Source organism: Anser anser (assembly GCF_964211835.1).
Source record: "Anser anser genome assembly, chromosome: 22".
NCBI classification, from domain to species: Eukaryota; Metazoa; Chordata; class Aves; order Anseriformes; family Anatidae; genus Anser; species Anser anser.
Genome location: NC_139743.1, coordinates 4,588,755 through 4,609,239, shown reverse-complemented (window position 1 = coordinate 4,609,239; position 20,485 = coordinate 4,588,755). Strand labels below are relative to the sequence as shown.

Here is a 20,485-nt window from a genome sequence, read left to right as displayed (position 1 = left end):
CCTTTCATCAATAGCCATATACATGTTTTACCTTGGAGTTCTGCCCCTCTAAAGGCAGGTACACTGCAAGGCTGGGCCAGGAACGGAGCTGAAGGAAGAGGAACACACACCTCACCGTGCTACATCTCATTTCAGGATTTCCTTCTCTACCTATACGGCTCTAGTAACGCCAAGACCCCAATGAAAACAGCTTGCTGCAAAGTCAAGAGACAGTAGACAGCTGCTATCTCCATAAATATACCTTCTAAACAAGGCAGAGAGGAGAAAGGAAAAACTGAACTTCTTCTTGAAGGGGGAAACTGAGGCAGCTAAGAGGAGGTTCAGTGCTTTGCTCAGGGTCACATAAGAAGTCTATAACAGTCTAATAACAGGACTAGGAACGGGGCACAGATTTTGGGATAACTTTATGCACAAGACCACTCAGTCATTATGTGCTTCCTTAAGACAACGTCACCTTTTTTTATAATACTACACACATTAAAACAACTATAGCACAATACACTCCAGGTTAAGCAGGGTTCGGTAATATTTTTATTTTTAATGTGAGCCTCACACCTCCCACTTCGCCCTCAGAAGCAAGTTCTGATTCATACCTCAGTTTTGATAAGGAACAAATGAGGCAGCCTTCATACATGTTCAGTGATTAAGTTCTTGGGCAGTGTAAATCACCGTCACCCTCATGACCTCTCAGACGCTGAGGATCTGAACCTGGGACATTCCACATCCACTCCCTGGTTACTACACACAGTTTTTTTTCACTAGGAAATGCCCCGTGCTGCTCAGGCCTAACATCAGGCACAAAGGAGAGCATGAAAGCCTTCAGAACTGCATGCAGGCACCTAAGGGAACCCCTTTCCCAGTAGCCTCAAGAAAGTTCTGAGTTCTAGGGTAGAAAGAAAGTATATATATATATAAAAAGTGAGCCAACTGAGACCACTCTGCACTTGGAGGCAGAGGTGAGTTCCCCATGAACAAGCACTTGCATTTACTGACACACATGAAGTCCTAGAACAGACCTTTTTAGGATTTCTTTGTACTTTATACACTTTAGAGATCATCTGGTCTGCTCCTGAGCTCCAAGATGTGATCTGTTTCCTCTCCAAAGTTTTCCTGACCGCTGATACTTGTCTAACAGACTCCTTGAAGCTGAATATTCGAGCTGTTTGCAGCAGGTACACACAGACTGTTACAGCCCTCCTGTCCTTGCCTCTCCCTTCCTGCTGCTCACACACGCCACGTTCAGCACCAGCTGCTCGCAGCCTACCCGTTCTCCTCAAACACTCAGGGGTTGGTCTGTGAACGAGCAGCAGTCACGTTTAGTTCAGGAGTTTCCAGCGCTGAGTCAGGCAGGGGGAACAACAGCACGTAACACACACCGTGACCGTACTGTGGCTGCAGGCACGATGCGAACCAACCTTATCCAAGATAGCAACATGACCAAGAACAGTGGCAGTGCTAAAAACATGGGCTTCTGTGCTTGCTGGGACCACCACGGTGCAGCTGATGTGCACTGAAATGCCCGTCCCTGCAGCTGCTCTCTGCAGTTAGGTGCTGGAGGAGTTTGTGTACGCCCATGCATCTTGCAAGCTTGCCTCTGCCTGCGGTGCTGACAGATGATCTCAGGTGAGCTAGGGTTGGCAGCAGTTGCACAGTCTTTCCCCTTTCGCATGTCGCAGTGGCTGATAAGGCAGGTGGTGTTAAGGGCATCCTTGTAACTCCCCCACCTACAGCTACACCACCTTGGTGACTCGCTGGCTTCCAGGGTTGGCGCGCACCGACACGGTGGAAAACCACCCGTCCCATCTATGTGTTGAGAAATTACCCACAGAACCACCCCCAAAATAAACCTGAAAATTGGCAGAAATCACAAGAAGATCTCAAATGATTCACGAAGAGAAAATACAATCAAGAATGCCATTGAATGTTACTCACATAGATGACATGACCAGCTCTGGAAGCTGGCAAGGTGAGGCAGCGAGAAAGCTGGGGCTTTCAGCAGTTACGAAAGCAATGCAGCTTGCCCCATGTTCCCACTGGAGTCTCAGTGCAGTCTTAGGCAGTGGTCCAGCACAAAAGCCAGTAACATGCTGCAGTAAAGGCTTTGGTCCCTCTTTACTGAGTCTGTTGAAGAAAAAACATTTTGTTAAGGAGCTCTCACCAGCACATTTTTAAATAGCCTCTCTTTCACCCCACAGAAGCAAAACTAAAGGTCCACAGATGAACACGAAAACAGTGATACTTCTTATGACCTATATTCACCATTTGTAAAAGTTGTTTTCATTCAAAATCCGTGTAAGTGTTGATGTGAATTTCAGATGAAACCCACTTTCTGAGAGTCTCTCATTTGACTGGATGCAAACGAAAGCAAGTCCTAGAAAGGCACCTTGCTCATTGCTCACAGACGTGCTCAGCTCACACCGTGGAAGAAACCCTTCCCAAACAGAATTATTAATGGCTAAAAAAGCCACATTCAGCCCAAACATGGGCCTGAACTCAGCAGAGCAAGCCAGGGACTTCGAAACTTCCTTTCACATTCAGATTTTGGCCCAGGCTTGCCAAAACCTAAGTGACCAGCATTTCTTCAGGTTAAGGGCTTTGAATGGGTGCGAGACATTCTTATCTCAGCAGATCAGATCTGCCAGGAACCGCACCAGCAGGCTGTTCACTGTGAACATGAACCCAGGCACTGTTACCAAGGCAAAGGCTCGAGCCCAAATTGTGTCACAAGGAAAGTCGAATCACCTGGTCCCCTCTGAAAACCACTCACACCGAGAGCTCTGAGCACCCATGTGGCCCCAGAGTTTCACAGAGAAACAGGACTCAGCAGCTTTGGCAGCATCCTCACCCCGAAACCCGCAACGTACAGCTGCAGAGGAGTGGGTAGAGAGTTACAGAGAACAATAGGACTGAAGCAGGCTGTGAATCTACAGAAAAGTTCCTACTGCTTCATTCAGCATTTACTTTTCCGCGGTCCCCTTCAAACATTTGGGAAACCCCCTCCGAGGCGCAGCTGCTTCTGAAATCTCAGGATGTTTGCCTGGGACGTGAGCAGCATGGGAGGCTGGACAGTTTTCTGTGCCACCTCCAGGACCACCTGCAGACCTCGCCTCATCTCTTCATTAATTCCCTGCCCAGTCTGAGAGAAAGGAACCCAGCAGGAAGCCTAGGGAAAAATAATTAGGAAAGGGTTGGGGCAATTCCCTATCAACAACGTCCCGCAGGATTGTCTCTTTGGCTCACTTCCAGATCACACTTTTGAATACAGTTTTCCTCTCATCTTATTTGGATTCTTGCTTTTCTATTTCCCTTGGCAGCTTCTGTCAGTACTTAATTAGACCTTTAATACTTTCACCCTGACACTTTTGCTTTAGTCCTCTGCCCCACTGGAAAAATTCCTCCTCTTCACTGCTGGTCACTGATTTTGTATAAGGCCATTCAAACCCTGCTCAGTTTAATGACTTTAACTGAAAGTAGCATTTATCTGTCTCTTTTCATCATCAACAGCAGGGATGGAGCAGTGTGACCTACCTCCAGAGCTGCCAATGGGACCCTGGGATAGTGGAAACACAAAAAAAGAAAGCTTTGAACCCAGTTCAGAAAAGGGCACCTGTTGCATCTTCATTTGGCCCCCCTGTTTAAGAGGGGGCACAAGATGTTCAAACTGATTTTATATCTAAAGAAAAAGGAAGTAAAACCCACCCCTTTACCTTATCAGCTCTGGTTCCTGGCCAGGCCACACTCAGAAAACCTGACTTCCAGTTTGCAGAGTTGCACCACGGGGCCTGCAAGGAGAACTTCTGCCAATTTGACAACTGATTAGAGAGAACGGGAAAACAAAAAACAACCAAAACAAACAACCAACAACCAGACTAAAATGCAGAAATAAAAGCTTGGTAAGTGGAAGCATGACTGTCCCCATAAAAGAAATGGGTAGAGCTGAAAGCGCTGCACTGGAAGGGCAATTATGAATGTTGACTGTGGTCTGCAGAAACAGAAGAAATTGGAATTTCTGGTCAGTGCCAAGGGAAAAACAACCAGCATCTATTATAAAGTGAGAAGAAACTCTAGGATTGATTGTTGGGATTCTTTCTGTGTCCCCGTGCAGAAGTGCCCACAGGAACTGACCCTGGGTTCTCTGCAACCAAGAGCTCAAAGCCTCTGCTATAGGCAGGCTACCCTAGAACTGCCTCTGTGGGGTTTCCTCATCTTCACGGGAAACACAGGGCTCCCAATCACTCTGAGAAAAGGATCCTGGCATGACTTTTTCTCAAGTCTACCGTTGTTTCACTGGTATTTTATTTCCCAAGTGGCAACAAGATTAAAGACTGGTTTAAAAACATCATACCTCGAACTAGAGAAATTCTGAAGACTGAAACACTCCTAGGACAAGGCACATTTATCTGGCAGCTGAGAGTTATTAATTACATGCTCCAGGAATCTGGATCTGTGTGTCACTAAACAGGCAAATCACAATGGAAGGCTCAAAAAGGAGTGTAATTATAAGATCCAAAGGCTCATACTCTCTCTCTCTCTCCCCCCCATATTCTCCTTGCAACACTTAATACTACGCTCGCTGTTCTCCACATATATACCCTTTCATTTTTAGTGTTATTATGACAGTACAAAATTAAAAAAGCAAAACGTTGGCATTAAGAAGGGCTATGTCAGAAAGCGTGAGCGACAATTTCCTCTGCCGTCATGCAGTTAGTGAGATAAGGGCTTCAAGTCCTGAAACAAAGCTGCCTTTTTCTGATTAAAAAAAGCCAACAATCACTTTGGGAAGAACGCTGCGGTTGCAGCTCTCTTTCAGGACTCAGTAAGACACAGATGTCACCTGCTGCCTCTGCAACTCGGTGGAAAGATTTCCACTTTCAGAGAGATGCCCAAATGTACGCTAGCCTTTAGATCCAGAGGCATCTACCAAACATTTCTTGTTTGCTGAAGGGAAACAATCCCTGTGATGCTCCGAGCAACCCTCCTCTGAATGCAAACCGCTGGGTTTGAGTCCAGCCCCACTCCCCTGGCTCCAGCAGGAGCTGCGTCTGCCGCTTTCTGGCAGTGGCCCTTGCCTGAAACCGTCATCAACAGCATCGGAGGGGGCAGTGGAGCACAAGCAGGAGCTGGGATTTAGGTAAGAGCAGAACCCGGCTCGTGCAGCCGGTGGTTAGGCCCCGTCCCCCCGGCGGTGCTGCCCGGTGCCATTCGCTGGGTGAAGCTGCCACCTGCCGGGCAGCCCCGCTCCTCCTCTCGGCTCGGAGGGGGGCTGGCAGGGCAAGGAGGAGGTTTGTGAACGCAGGCACCAGATCTCGCAGCTCAGCCTCGACAGCGTGCTCCCCAGCACTCACCGCAGCCAGGACTCAAGTTCACAGCCCAGAGGGAAGAGAGCACCTTGCCTGACGGCCTGCCCCAGCTGCGGCTCCTCCGGTCTGCCGGTGCCAGCTGGTATCAGGAAAAGCGTCCCCAAAGGCAGGTAAGGAAGTCAGAAAGGTTGTCTGGAAAGAGAGCAGAGGAACTGAGGTTACCAGCAATTACATGCCCCAGGACAGCATTATAGGTGTTGGTGTTCAGGAAAGGACGATGAAAACAGCACGGCTGCTGTGACCGTCAGCACTGTACATCTCATGACGGATTGGATTAAGGAAAGAGAAGAAAAAAGGAAAAAAAAACGTGTTCATAACAGTTCTCAGGGAAAATGCAGTGCTTCCAGCTCGATGTTTGAGGCATGGCTTCCCGCAGGCAAGGCCCTCACCAGATTTTATAGCACAGAAACTGTAGGATGTGAAAAGGCCACACCGCCCTGCAAGCCTCTCTCGTGCCCAGCTGCTTTCACGAATTACTGTGAACGCTGAGTGCGTGCGACAGGCCAGCTTCTTGCTGTCCTGCAGGGGGGAAGGGGCTCAAAAGCGACAAAGCCACGCCAGGCGTACGGTTTGGGCAGCCGCGCACCTCCGGCACGGCTGGCGGCTCGCAGCTCACGTAGCCCGAGAGCCAACGACAGCCCCAGGGCCAGCCAGCAGCTGAGAACAACGGCCGCTCTGTCCGGGGCACGGCAAGAAAAGGGCTTCTCACAAGGGAATGAGCTGGGAACGCGCTGGAGACACCGCATGTGCGGCAAGGAAGCAAATCCACCCTTGGCAAATGAGAATTTCTGAATCGTTTCAGAACCCCTCAGGCACAGGAGATTTTCCATTAGTCTCACAGGCCGCTGCCAACGCTTGGGTAAGGGAAACAATACGGCCCACTGCTGCGGCTCCCGCGCTGAAATCCAGGAACAAGCTCAGATTCTAATTCAGAGATAGCCTCTTTTGTCTCCCCAGATCCTGTACTGTACATGTGGTAGGATCTGAAGCCACCGTTTCCAAGACGAAGCAATGCGGCAGCAGGCTTAGCCAAACACGGGTATGGCAGCGGCAGCATTCTCGGGCAAACTTCTTTGATGTTCTGCTCTGATTTTTGTTGAGAGCAGTCAGCTCAACAGCTGTGTCTCCGGGCAGATTTATGGCACGCTGCTATGAAACAGAAAAACTATTTGCAGCCCTGAATTTTCTGGTATCCATCTCTGTCTATAAACCTTTTATTTAACCCTGATAGAAATGTAGATTTAAAATAGAGCAGATGTTCAGAAATTTCATCAGCATAAGTCATGTAAGCAACATACCAGCAGCACTCAAAAAACGCATCTAAGAAGAAATGCTCGAGCCATACATTTTCATTTAAAACCCAGCACTGACTGCCATCTAATCATCTCTGCTACATATTTTTGAGTAATCCCTCGCCAATAGCAGAGCAGAATGATAGGCCATTTTCTTTTACTCCAGCTGTACAAAATGCATTTAATTAATATTCTCAGTTTCCTGGAAATTCAGGGACTTTCCTTCTGTAGGGCTCAGTTGTGAAAACTGCCCGCTTTTTTCCAACTCTCACTGCATGGCCTTTTATTATATTAAATGCAGGTGCCAAACCAGCAATTATTGTGCTTGAGGATTCTTGTGTAAATACCAATAGCGGCACTGAAGTTTCCACTGTAGCCTCTCCTTCATTTCTCTTTCACTTACCTGTCCGCAGTTTTGCACTCACTATCTTTGCACTTTATTTTTAACACAATTTCACCTCTATGTATGCTTTGAACCAGGCAAAAACTAACTCTGAATGTTTGCCATGCGAGGAACTCAGTCCTGAGGAATCCTCATCCATAACGGGAGGCTCCGTTGCCAACGTTTATTCATCTCATACTCTCTTCTCTAATACCGGTCCCACAACCTGTTGCTGTATGACCCAACAGCTTTGCAGTAAGACACTGGTTACTACAATTCCACCTAGCTTTTATAGCTTACTGCCACAGAGGAACTTTCAGTGCCTGTTAGGAGATTCAACTGAAGGCCAACAAAGTCTGATGAACTTCACTGGTTACACTCTGTGTGAGATCTGGAAACCTCAGGTGTTTTGACTACTGCAGTTACACTCTTACGTGTATTTTTTAGAGTAAATAATACAAGACTGCAACAAGCCAAATTCAAATTACTTCATTTTTTCCAACTAGAAAATCTCACTTACAGAAGAAAAATACCACTTGCAGGATTTTCCTGCTTCTGTCTGTACCCTGTAATGACTTCACAGGGGTATCAGCACAGCAAGAACACAAGAAGAAATAACAATGCACGCAATCACAAATGGAAATAACTTCTGTATTCAGTAAAGCTCTTGCTTTTTTCTTTGCAAGTTCATGAACTGGGTCACTGCAAAGTTCCAACACCTGATACAAATATCAGATAGCAACAAACATGCAGAGTCTGTCTTCTTACTGCTCTGGACTGTGGTAGGACCTGTCTACTTCTGCACCAGGCCCACCTGTAACCATTCGGAAGACCTAAACCCAGACATCAGGTTCACCAAACTTTAAGAGAGTCCATCGAGTTTCCTTTTCAGACTAGACCAGGCCAGGTGATTTCCAAAGAAATATTTTCAAGCTGCTTTTATGTTTACAGAAGGGCTGAATTTTCATACTGGGCAGAGCTCAGCACAGTTTGGATTAGACATTAAACTACTATATTAATTTATTTCCTTACAATTGCAGGTAACGATGGCACAAAGCCTGGGTGTCTCGGAGTTCAAGTGCATCACACAGAAGCGTGCCAAACAGAGGCACACCACGGCCAGGCGAATAAATTCACAACTTTCAGGCAGAAGTTGCCAATGCTGACCTGAAAACTAAATCCAGAACTTTGCCGACCTGAAGACTATGGGAAACACTCGGCTATAGATCACGTTTTCTACGCCTGGCTTCCTCTGCACTCTTGGCCAAAACCTTGATCTTGGCTCTGCTGCCCATCCGCAGGACTCCAGCAGCTTCTCCTCTCGCGCCCTGCGTGCACACACGCTCCCCTGCCGCCCCGTGCAAACCTACAGGTACGAAGGCAGATGCTTGGCTCTCCTTCCAAATTTTGCACATTTATCATAGTCAAATATCCTGCCAAGGAAAAGGGGAAAAAAATATAATCACTGGAATCTGCAAGACAAAAATGTGAACTTTGTGCATTTTACCAAGAATGAATTTTCTCTGCGGCCAGCAGCAGGAATCAACCTTTTGAAGTCACGGCGTCGGTGCAGGACACAAACACGCATTATGCTGGAGGTGCTTTGGGTTCTCCTGTATTTGCCTAATGTTTTCTGTTGTATCTGATAACATCAGAGAAAAACGAAACAAATCAGATCATACTGTTCCAATTATGAGTTGCTGCAGTGAAGTTAACTTGGACTTTCCCAGCTAAACATCTCAATATTGTGAAAATATTTTGACTCAATTGTTCTCATTTGTTTCTCCCAACTTAACATCTAAAAGAAACATCTGAAACAAAAGAACACACACTCAAATAAAACTAACTGAGAGGCTCAATACTTTTATAGAAGGAAAAACATTGTTTTCAGTTTCACTTGCAAACTTTGTCAATCCTCAGTGTAAGAAAAGGCTTTTAGTTTTGACTAACAGCCTTAACAAATGGGACATTTCGGCCCTGGAAGTGAGGCACAAAGACCCAAAGCACAAGAGCAAATCCTGCTCTGTTATTAAATCACCAGATATTCAGAAACTAAATGAACTTTTTGACTGGCCGTAACAAAAAGCAATGACAGCAACAACAAAAACACACCGCACCCAACAAATGCAGGCAGAATTCCCAGGTGCAGGGTATCACCTTCTGGGGTCAGGAAGGAAGGGCCCCTTTCAGTTCCCACCCTTAGCAAAAGTCACTTCTGAAAATGGTTTAACTTGCCTTTTTTCAAGTTTCTATTGTCTGGTTTAACATCATCAGAAAGGCCCCAGTACATCTGGGACAGGCATTCTGCCTTTTGGGAAAATCAGTCCTTTTCAGATATTACAAAGCAGGCACCCCGGAAATCATTTAACTCATGTGACAATCGTATGCAATAAAATACGTATTGCCTAAACTTTTTTAAAACTAGCTTAGTAATCTGTGCTCTTGTGTCACATGTGGTCCTTGTCCAAGGAAATCTCAGTCACCACAATAAGGTTTTGTTGCGATACCACATGTTTTAACCCTTGCAATTCTTCACAAGCTTGAAAAGTCACTACTGCTGCCTTCCTCCCTAAATGATTATGGGAAACGAACGATCAAAAGATGAAAGTACCAATTGCTTTATTGCATGAGCACTAATTTGGAGCTTTATTTTGAGCACGTAGTGCTTGCTGGGATGAAAGCCTACCCCAGCCCGTAGTGTTAAGCGTGTGCTTAACTTGAAGTCCTGCTCTCCATAAACTTATTCTGGTCTCCATCTTCTGCAACAAACAGCAATTTTTGGTTTGTATCTTGCCCTTCCTACTTTGGGAGAAGACTTAAACAAGAACATTTCAAGAAAATAAGCTTTCCGAGAAGAAAAAGTACCCAGCATGGCTGGACCCTAGGAAATCTACCTGTCCAGGAGGGTTTGGGTTAGTTTCCTTCTCCCTGACTCAGACAGAAGCCCCACTGCACCAGCTGTTGCCTCTTCCTTCCTACACAAAATTTATCCCAGGCATCAGCAACTAAATAAGGGGAGACTTTTTGTGTCTCATGTAGGTTCTGCTGGGGAACAGAGAGTTAAATCTCCAGTAATATTAACACACGCCCCGGGGCCGCTCAAAATCATCTATTTTAGAGCTTTTGCAATAACACACATCACCTTAGCAGATGAGAACCTTGCTGGTTAATTAACACAGCCTAACGAGGCATGCTGCATGCTCTGTGCTTTCCAGGAAGCGTCTCAAAGCTCTCCGCTGGGAGACTTCTGCTTCTGGAGTCACTAAAGCACAAATCACTGCAGCAAGGCGTGCGGAGTATTCTGGGTATCTCCAGGCATTAAAAGCCCATGCAAAGCCAGCTGCTGACAGCAGAAAATAAGTGAGGTGGGGAGGAAAAGAGGCTGAGAACAGACTGTAAAGGCAGAGGAAGGGCCAGCTCACTTCACAGCACGGTTCCTCTTTCCTCATCTGAGCGTACTTGTGGGTAACACCTCACCTACATCCCCCACCCCGGATGCCTTCAAGCCTCGATGAAGATAAATCCAGTCACCCTCTAATGCTGGTTTCACATTTACATCAGCTGGGCTTGTCTCCTGTGAGAGGAAACCCACTTCCCAGAATATCCTGACAGCTCCTTTTGCAATCAGCCTAGGAAGATTGCAGCCAGCAGCTGGGACGTCTGCACGGGAAGCGCAGCGGGGCAGGACACGGCATGTTTTATGGGGACCATTACATTTCTCTGACCCTTTGGATTTGGCTCAAGGCATAAGAAATAATGCTCCTACTGTAGCCTAGCTTGCTCTTGTTGACTCATGCTGAAGATGACCACTTGTCCTGCAGGAGGAGGAAGATTTGCTTAATCTCAGGAGCAAACTGGCAACTCGCTGAGACAAGTGGGCGAAACAGTATGAGCGAGCAAAATGTCCCTTGTGGTACTTCAGTGCCAGGTCACAGGTGTCAAGAGTTTTCATTGTTTTTCCTTTCCAAGTGTTCTGGTTTATTTTGAAATTTGCAACATTTATCTCAAAGATCCTGCACCTGGAACTGAGTGGCTAGGAATGTATCGCCATTTAATTAAAAAAGGCCACCCCCAGGACTTCAGGCGTGAAGTACTTGCAAACATGAGCCTGAGTATACTTAAGATCCAAAAATAGACTACAAATCTGAAGAGCCTGAAGTTTATTCAATCCTGTTTTTCTCAAACCAGTCTTAAGAGTTTTGAGGATCAGATTCTGGATGTTTTTTTAGTACGTACAGCCGGTGACGTGCAAGAGCCGGGTACGCTCCTCCGAAGGCAATCAAACCACCTGGCACCTTGGCACCAGCATCCAGAGACTGCCCCTCGCGGGCTGCTGTGGCTGACAGAACAGCACTGTAACCACATCCAGCACACGGCACAGCAGCAGGAGCAGGAAAAGGATTCAACAGCAATGCAAATGTCACCCCTGGGGACAAGGCAGCTAGCCTCAGGGAGGAGAAGTGCAACTCCCAAGACATGCACATGGAAAAGGAGAGCAGAGTGACTAATCCCAGTCTGTGGTTTACAGAGACCTCTGCCTGCTCTGAGACTCTTTCTGTCATTCCTCCCATTTTGTGTGTTACTGCTCCCTGGATTAGAATTCTCATGAAATACCTGGCAGTGAAATAACCACTGTGCAAGTATGCATGCGTGTAAATAGTTGTGGGAACAGAAGGCTCACGGTCACAAAGGAGCTTCCATGCCTCATCCTCTCACCTGTATTCCAGGAGCCAGTCTTTCATCCCCAGAAATGCACAGCCTGGGTCTAGTTAGTTTGTTCCAGGGCTGGGCTGGGGGCAGAGTATGTGCTTGCAGACAGAGGCTCAATATACATCCAAAAGCAACTCCAACCTCTATCTGCTGCAGAAGCGTTCTGGATTTCCAGGCCCTCCCTCTGAGGTCAGACCAGGTACACGCACAGCACGCTCAGCTGGGATGCCCGCGGGGAGGCTGAGGTGCACCCAGAGCCGGGAGGGGACACGGCCAGGACAGCGACCCACACTGACCAAAGGGACATCCCGTCCCATCTGGGGCCGTGCTCAGCAGGAACAGCTGGGGTGAGGATGGAGGCAGGGGGACGTGGGGAGTGATGGCGTTTGTCTTCCCAGGGAGCCGTCAGCGTGATTTCCTGGGAGAGGCTGAGCACCTGTCTGCTGATGGGAAGCAGCCAACGTGTCCCTTGGTTTAGTTTGCTTGTGCACGTGGCTTTTGCTTTACCTAGTAAAGCTGTTTGTGTCTCAACCCATGAGTTCTTGCACTTTTACCTTTCTGATTCTGATTCACCTTTCTGATTCTCTCCCCTATCCCACCTGGGGACAGTAACTGAGCGTCTGCATGGTGCTGAGCTGCCTGCCAGGGTTAAACCATGACAAGCACAAACAGTAAGAGCATTCAGCAGCATGCAAAACACCACATAGACATCATTCCTCTTCTCGTGGGTTTCTCCCACGGGTGACCAAGATAACAGCTCACCCATTGCCCTAAAGCACAGTTGGGTCTAGCAGCATCCCCAGGAATGCAAAGATTCAAAACCCAGAGTAGTGTCTGAAGGTTACAGCTCTGACATTTTAAGGAGCAGCAGGGCTTGGAATGAAGCAGTTTGATGGTATCATATCCACTTTGTTTTCAAGCCTGTAAACTGAGAGCACAAGTTATCCTATTGAGCAATACATACACGATCGTCCATTGCTTTGTTAAACTCTTCTCTCCCTGGGAAGAACAAACACAGCAGCCAATGCAAGTTACAACCTTGCAGAGTTATTGCTCCCAGGACTACTGATTAAATCAGCTGCCATTCAGTTTGCTGTAAAAACAAAAACAAAAACAATTTGTCCTGGGAGAAAGCAGCATGTACAGAGAGCTACAGAGCGCGATGGGGTACTGGATGAAGCTCCCTGTTACCGAGAGGCGTAGTGTTACCCCCGTGCCTGACACTAACACTCAGCTTAAGTTTTAGCAGAAAAACATCTGTCTCTTACAGCCTGCCATGCACACCAGCATTCATCTGCCCTCTGTTTGCATCCTCAACAGAGAGGGCACGAGCTACACAAACCGAAATCCACTTGTACCTGCAAGTGGCCTTTCCCCATGCAGCTAAGACTCGGGTTATCTTGTTTTCAAGGGAGAAACAATTTTTCCACCCACCAGCTCCACACAGAACAGGGACAAGAGTCTTGTTTCCGGGTCACTCTTTAAAATTCAGTCCTGCAATGAAATTAGACATACCTCGCCCATACCTTAGGCAGGTCCCATTTCCGAATGGCATTATCAGGGTTGGGACAGGATGTTTCTTGCTGCGCATCCCACAAGCCATATCCAAACAGTACTGCTAATCTGCTCCTCTCAGTCTACCTATGTAAATACAAGTGTTTAATAACGTGAGATGTAACAACCAGCTCCCTTCGAACTGCGAAGGCACCCAGCAAGAGAAGCCTCAGCAGTCTCCTTCTCCCTTGTGCTCACTGCTTAAGCAGCAAGAGCCAGCCTGCCAAAAGTGAGGCCAATTAATGAGAACCACGTCTGACATCTGATTTCCAGAGAAACTTCACTAAACGAGGAGTCACTCATTAATGCACAATATTAATCACTCATTAATGCACAATATTAAGGAACAATACAACTGGTGTGAATTCAAAAAGGTTTATCAGCAGATTCTAGTCTAATCTGCTGAACACAAAGTATTTCCGTTTGGTTTTGATTAATCAAACATCCAGCTAATGATGCTAAATGAGCAGTTCTTATTTGGACTGAAAAGCACTCAGCGCCATCTGAGGCACATGTCTCCAGAACGTTTTATCTAGACAGAAAAAACGTTTGAGGCCACATCTAGGCTCTTTTCACTGATGAGCTTTGAGATTTACCCAGAGATTAAAGCAGCAGCCACAGATGTGAGAAAGGGCTGAAACCACAGGGTAACTTCAGAAACAAAACCTAGAGCACCCACCATTCACTGAAGCTCAAGCACACTCGGTGCTGGAAAAAACTTCTGTGGTTCATAGGCACATGTCCACCAGGACCCGCCTGTATTTCCTGGATCTGGCCAAAGCTAACAGCAAAACCATCAGAGATGTCACCTGCACATTTGCTCTAGTGACCGTAGCATCAGGCTCACAAGTCTGTCCAGGTCCCCCAAAATCAGCATGGCCACGTTGGCCAGGTCTTTCTCAACAGAGGAATGACCCTATACTTTCATTACCTGACAAATTAGGTATTTTGGTTCCTTTCATGAATTCCTTTGGTACGTACAAGAGGCAAGAGAGGCAAAAATGAACCTGAAGTGGAGAAGGACGCAGACAGATTGAGTAACAACCGCAGTGCTTGCAGGGGCCCTGCTCCCTAGGGAGGAGCAGGTGGCAGGTCTCGTCTTGCTCCGCACAGGTGGAGGCTTGTACCAGGCTTTTGGTCCCCCTCTTAGCTCCGACTTTTTGTTCTGCTGGTATTATTGGAATGATAACAAAGAGACTACATATTTAATCTGCCAATTGGCATTTCTTTCGCTAGGTAAATATTTAATTCTTTTTTTTTTTTTTTTGGTAAGACCTCCTTGCTTGAGTTGTACTTCCATTAGCCTCTTGACCCTGGATAAAGAGGAGTAAACTCCAAGCAACCTGTATTTTTGCATTTTCTCATTTTCCTACACAAACTTACCCCCAAGTCAGTTACATACCCCAGAAAGTTGCATCATCTCCCACCTCTGCTCCTTGATGGACGTTTTTTTGGAACGTGCGCTGCAGCAATACAGCACCTGTGCTGTGCCTTGGCTCCGCTAGCAAAGCCTTGCTGGAAACAGTGGAGCTTCCCTAATTCAAAGCAGCTAAATGTGGTCTGAAGGGAGACAAATTCACTTTCTGGAGATAAAACAACTTCTTGTGGGCATTTCCATCAGCTGGTTCCTGGTCTCTAAGGGAGTGATCAGAATGACCCTCAAAAATAAAAAAAAGCTGTGTACTGTACTATGGAGTCATTTGCTCTTTACATTTCTCCTGTGCCTGCGTTATTCTTAGACAGGAGTTGCTGACAGAGGTAAGAACTCTGGCACAAAGAATGAAATCTTTTAAAAGCAGAAATTGCAGGGGTGCTAGCTGCAGCATAAGGAAGTAGTACTGGAATTTACCTTGCAATACAACTGACAAAGAAGAGTTAGATGCAGGTTTACATTTCGTGGAGAAATTAGGTCAGACTCCACAAAACGTGAAATGATTTATGTTAATGAAACATTAACTCACAACAAGGGGGAAGACATTGGTGCTTTCATGGGAACTTATTGCTCAGGAAAAAAATAAACGTGGCAATAAACCAACCCAAACAATCACCGAGCTAAACTGGTTTGGGCTGAGAGTCTGATCCTCAAAAGCTGTCAGATCATTCACTTATTTATTCATGGCTCAAGCAAATGACACGAACTATAGCAAGAACAATCCTATGTACATATCGCCTACCACTAATAAATATGTCTCTGTAAAATATACCTACTCAGGGGCAGCAATTTTCTCATTTGTCCTCTTAGACAAGTTTTCAGGAGACGTCAGCTCCACAGAACGCAGATTTATTCACAGACTTCTCGAAGGGCTATGAGATGGGTGGTGTTCACCTCCTTTGCCCTGTGGGGTGTGCTTTGCTCAGCTCTGGACCACTGCTCCACATTTCTGCCTGTTTCGCAGCTGCAGCCAGATGTTGACAAGCTGTAGGTGCGTTGTCGTTCAACAACTGCTGTGAGGATTCAAGAGTTCAAAGCCATACAACTGCTAGAGCACACATCCACTCCTGGAATTCTGCTATCAAATACTTCGCAAGCTGCATGCAAAAGCTTTTAATTCAGCCCTCTGTGTTTCCTTAGGCTATGTTACCACCAACATCTCCGACCACCTTCAGGCTTTCCTTGCCTCCAACATAAAGGGAATGCAGTTCTAAAATATCAGGGGGAAGCAATAATTTAAATGCTTACTGCTTCAAGCACATGCTGTCTATAACAACAGGAATAGACCTCAAAGATCAACAAGAGTTCTCTTAAACTTAAGTGCTGGGCTGAGACTAACATTGCCTTTACCATCTTGTATAACTCTGCTCTTCGGCCCCTGTGAGATCCCTTGTACGTCCCCATCTTATTGTGGTATTTCTCCAGAAATTTAGTGCCTGAGCTTAAGAGAAAATAAAGGCTTGGTTATTAAAGCTATGTTACAACTGAGATGTGCACTCACAAAACTCTTAGAGATCAGGCTATTCTACTACAAAGGAACTGGATGCAGCTGAATATATTTCTTAGCTTTGTTGATTAATAAGGTGTACTTCCTTATTTTTAGATAAATACCAGATGTCACAATTATTAAAGGAAGCTAAAGAGCAATACTGTACACAACCTTGAACAAATAAAGTAGTTCAATACTCTCCACGAAATTTTACAGAGTTGTTTTTCAAGGTTCTGCTCTTATTCATTGTGTTATTATCCAGAGATTAGCACAGCAATGTCTGGATCGGGTTTCACAGTGAAGTGTTAACTTCAGATATCATGAACTTGATTCTCCGGGATAAGAGGGGTTTTGTTTGTTACGTCCTCTCAGCCAGAAGCTTATGAAATTTCTGATGTTGATTTCTACAGTTAAAAAAATAAATAAAAGAAATGATTTCCCCACTTGTAAAGTGACTGGTTAGGTCTTTAGTAAGAGCCCTTGAGATTTACAGATGGAAAAAAAAAATAAATTTAGTTACTATTATTACCTGAATGTGAAACACTTCTCTGTGTACCACACAGAGAAAGAAGCATTTTCAGATCTGCATGAGACCACCCCTTTCTTTTCTTATGCAGCCATGGTAGGGCTGCACTAACTGACCTCAGTGGGAGTCATTTCCCTGGTGCTGAAAAAAACCTGGATGAAGTCCACTGGGAGCAAAATGAAATCTCAGGGTATGGGAAAAGGATGCTGAAACCTGACCCCAGATTACAAGCCATTGTTGTCCGCGACTTTCACTGGTTTTGTTCAGGAGGGAAAAGTGGATTTAGGGCCTTTATTTACTTGTCTCCACTTATGTATTATTTTAATTATTAACCTTAAATAAGTAAATTGTTATGTAGCTAATTTGCAGTTAATAGGGGAACATTTGCTGTTCGGTCCATCTCAATTCTTTTGTGACAAATCGGCTGCCTCTCTCTTTACAGCCTCCCCAACACGCAGATGTTAAGGAACATTGTTTACGTGGATTTTATTTGAGATGAGATGTTCTCTGAGGTTGTGGAAGCGTGAAGTTTCTAACCAACATCTCCAGTTAACATTAAAAGGTTTCGGAGGTCCTTTCAAAGGCAGTAGAAATCAAAAATCAAGGGACTAAAGTATGCTGGAAGATAGTTGTGGGCTAACAGAAGTGGCATTTGCCTCACAATCATCATTAAACTGAGCAGCTGTATTCTAACACAGAAATGGCACTTTGAGCCTTACCTCCCTTCAGCCCTGACCTGAAAGAGCTCGTGCTCTTTAGATGCAGAGATGCATTTGAAAGCACGTCTTCAGCCATCCCACAGACAATTACAGGCCTTACCTTCATGCTTACGTGCAGCGCGTTATATACGTGAACATCTCATAGCTACCCAAAATCTCCATTTTAGTGTTTTCTCACCTCACTGCTGCCCTGTTATCAGACCAGATGAGAACCATCAAATCCTTGTGCTTGCCAGAACCTAGTCCATGTCAAGCCCAGCCAGATGCATTCGGCTATTCACGCATCGCACATCTCTGAAGAGCAAACACGACACCCTTGTGGATAAGCCTAGCTTGATGTGAAAACTGATGTACCAAGAGACTTCATGGAATATTTAACCACCATAAACAAAAAAAGTGGAAGGGCCCCAATTCAAATAGCGCATGTTTATGCTTAATGTCAGGCTTGCACTTAATTTCCTAACTTAAGTGCTTTACTGAATCCCTGCCAGAAAAGGCAGACCAAAGACAGCTACAAGATAAAACACAACAACGAGTAACCTTGTATCCTGAAATGACATTCTCCACTAGATCACCATCAAGTCTGAGCTTAAGCAGAGGAATAAATAAATAAATAAATAAATAAATAAGTTAAGCATTTTATAACCATATCAGTCATGACAGGACAAGAATAAAGAAAAAGGATTTGCAAATAAAAGTATGAAAATAATCTTAAAAGTTAGTATTTGGGGGCTCAATTTCTCCACCTTTGTTCACGTGCAGTAACTCACTTCTCAATGTAAGCAAGCAAAACTGTGCAAGGAGCAACATATGGCTGTGTCTGTCAGGGACAGGACTTAGAAGACAAGAGAGGCAGCGTTATGAAAGAGTTGGAGAAATGGAGTATTTTGACTGGCTGCCAGCCATGTCATTGTATTTTAATAACTAAGCAAGTAAATGATCCTTTAAAAAGAAGACTGTAAATAGAGAAGGTGGCTCATGTACCCTGTGTCAAAAAGAATACGTGTTTGTGGCTCTAGCTCACGGACACAAAATATTAACCCTGACTGTGCATCATGAAATTGAATTTATCTTCCGCAGAGCCAGCAAAAGGCCTCTGTTTTCCTGAGGTGCTCCTTCGGTCTGGATGCACAGGTCTAAATTAGATTCATACCCAGCAAGAATCCCTAAAAGATGCAGGGAAACAAAAAGGAAAATTTTAAAAGGCGTGAACACCAGGAAGCAGAATAATTCAGTCTGGAGATTCAGAAAAGTAGAGATGGTATGAAAATTGGGGAGCAGCTACGGTATTTATAGCAGGATATTACAGAGACGGAGCGAGAGGCAGCTGCCTTGCCATGCAGAGATGCCTTGGGTTAGCCAAGACACCCGCAGGGGGCTGGTAGGTCTGTCACAGCACCCGCAGGAGACCTGCACTGTCCCGAGAGCTGTGGGGCGCTCAGGCTCTCTAAAATGACACAACGCCAAGTTCAGGCATGTGAGTCGAGCTCACGTCAGAATCTGCACCACAGGCCCTTGTATCCTGCAAAATTCACATTAAACGAATCTTTTATCAATCTTTTTGAGATTAATAATTTCACCAGAGCTTCCATGTAGGCTGTTCTGATTTCCTATCTAAGATCAGCTGCATTTTAGAGAGCACTGTCCCTTTCACCCTGACTTCTAGTTACAGTTCACAGTGAAACCATCAGCCAGTTCAGAAACTAACACAAATATATGACAAGTCTAAGTCAACAATTTTACAAAGAGAAATTAATAAAAATGTTATTTCTGCCATATTCCTCACTGATGTATATTCTAAAACAAATGGTTGAAAACAGGGAAATACATCAGTTTGGTGTCAAGATGGGATTTGGAAACCCTCCTATGGATTTCCCTTTATACTTCAGAAATATTGGTGCTCCTTGCTGATCTCTCTTCTGTTTAGGTGGCTTTGTTTATTTATTTTTCAATCTGATGCGTATTGTTTGCTAGGGAGGGATTCCTTCAGTCTAATTCACAGCACCATCTAGTGACAGAAGCTAGGATCTCAGGAACAAAATTTGTATTTCTCTTGCTTTTCTCAGCTTGGTTTTAATTCTTGGAAATGACAAGGATAGAGAAAAATACAAATAAATTCTCAGTCAGTGAGTAGAAATGAGGGAGGCTGCACCGAATCAGCAGAAATCTGGGCTGATAACTTACTGGTTTAGCTGCCTAGTTGCACCAAGTAAGTTGAAGTCGCTTTAGGGAGTTCACTGGATCAGGTCTAAATGCTTTCCTGAATTTGTGGATTCTGCACAGTATGCCAGGATAGTTCTAATAAGTAAAAACCACAGTAAATCTAACCGCACTAGAAGTCTTGAGGCTACAAACGTGAACCCCAAATTCCTGGAAGCAAATGGGCAAATAAACACTGACCTCAGTAGGTACAGAGCGGCCTTAACAGAACATCAAAAGTCTTTTCCACACAAAGATTCACGATCCGTTCGTATCACAGCGTGTCACTGCTCAAAATACCTGCTCATGCCTGCAAACATGGATCAGTTTTTGCAAACTCGTGTCAGCCTGCTACAACACATAAGCTGGATCGTTCCTCTCCAGAGCTCAGCAATGGTTTTGCCTGCGTCATAAGCCTGTTCTACTTCATCAGCTACAGGTAACAACAGACTATGATGTATTTTATTCACTAGCCCCAATTTAAAGCCCTCAGGGAAAGCAACCTCATTCTCTTACCAAACCAGCATGTGGTAGTACTTTTCAGCTGAGAAAGCAAATACAGGCTTTTTAAAACAGGCTTCAGAGCCCAGATCCATTCTCTACAGGTCCTAAAGGTTCACCTTGGCAAAGAAAACAGAAAAGAAAAAATTGAGGAAACATCTGGAAAACCTTTCTTGCAACAGTTTTCTAAAGTTTGTCTGAATAAAAAAGTTTTCTTATGAAAAAAAAATGCTTAAAAGGAGACGCACCCAAAGGCGGACCCATCACAATTTTTCAAATAACAAGATTTTCCTCTTTTCAGTTTGTATTTATGTAGGCCCC

At 45.2% G+C, this 20,485-nt stretch overlaps 1 protein-coding gene and 1 long non-coding RNA gene across 5 annotated transcripts in view; one reads left to right on the top strand and one right to left on the bottom strand.

The window, feature by feature from the left end:
* The window catches only part of POU2AF1 (POU class 2 homeobox associating factor 1), a 37,897-nt gene extending 32,414 nt beyond the window's left edge, over positions 1-5,483 (bottom strand). For 2 of the 3 annotated variants that reach the window (XM_083808582.1, XM_083808583.1), the window contains exons 1-3: positions 5,346-5,483; positions 3,708-3,797; positions 1,933-2,121 (exon numbers count right to left, since the gene is read on the bottom strand). The gene's annotated coding sequence lies outside the window, so the exon portion shown is untranslated. The remainder of the gene's footprint in view (positions 1-1,932; positions 2,122-3,707; positions 3,798-5,345) is intronic. The other variant, XM_083808581.1, reaches the window with a different exon arrangement.
* Positions 5,334-8,548, top strand: LOC310885362. Of its 2 annotated transcripts, none has more exons than XR_014574743.1 (3): positions 5,334-5,470; positions 6,318-6,399; positions 8,075-8,548. It is a non-coding gene; the product is annotated as an uncharacterized lncRNA (long non-coding RNA). The 2 variants fall into 2 exon arrangements; XR_014574744.1 differs by having other exon boundaries at positions 5,335-5,470; positions 6,300-6,399.
* The last annotated feature ends 11,937 nt before the right edge of the window (positions 8,549-20,485 follow it).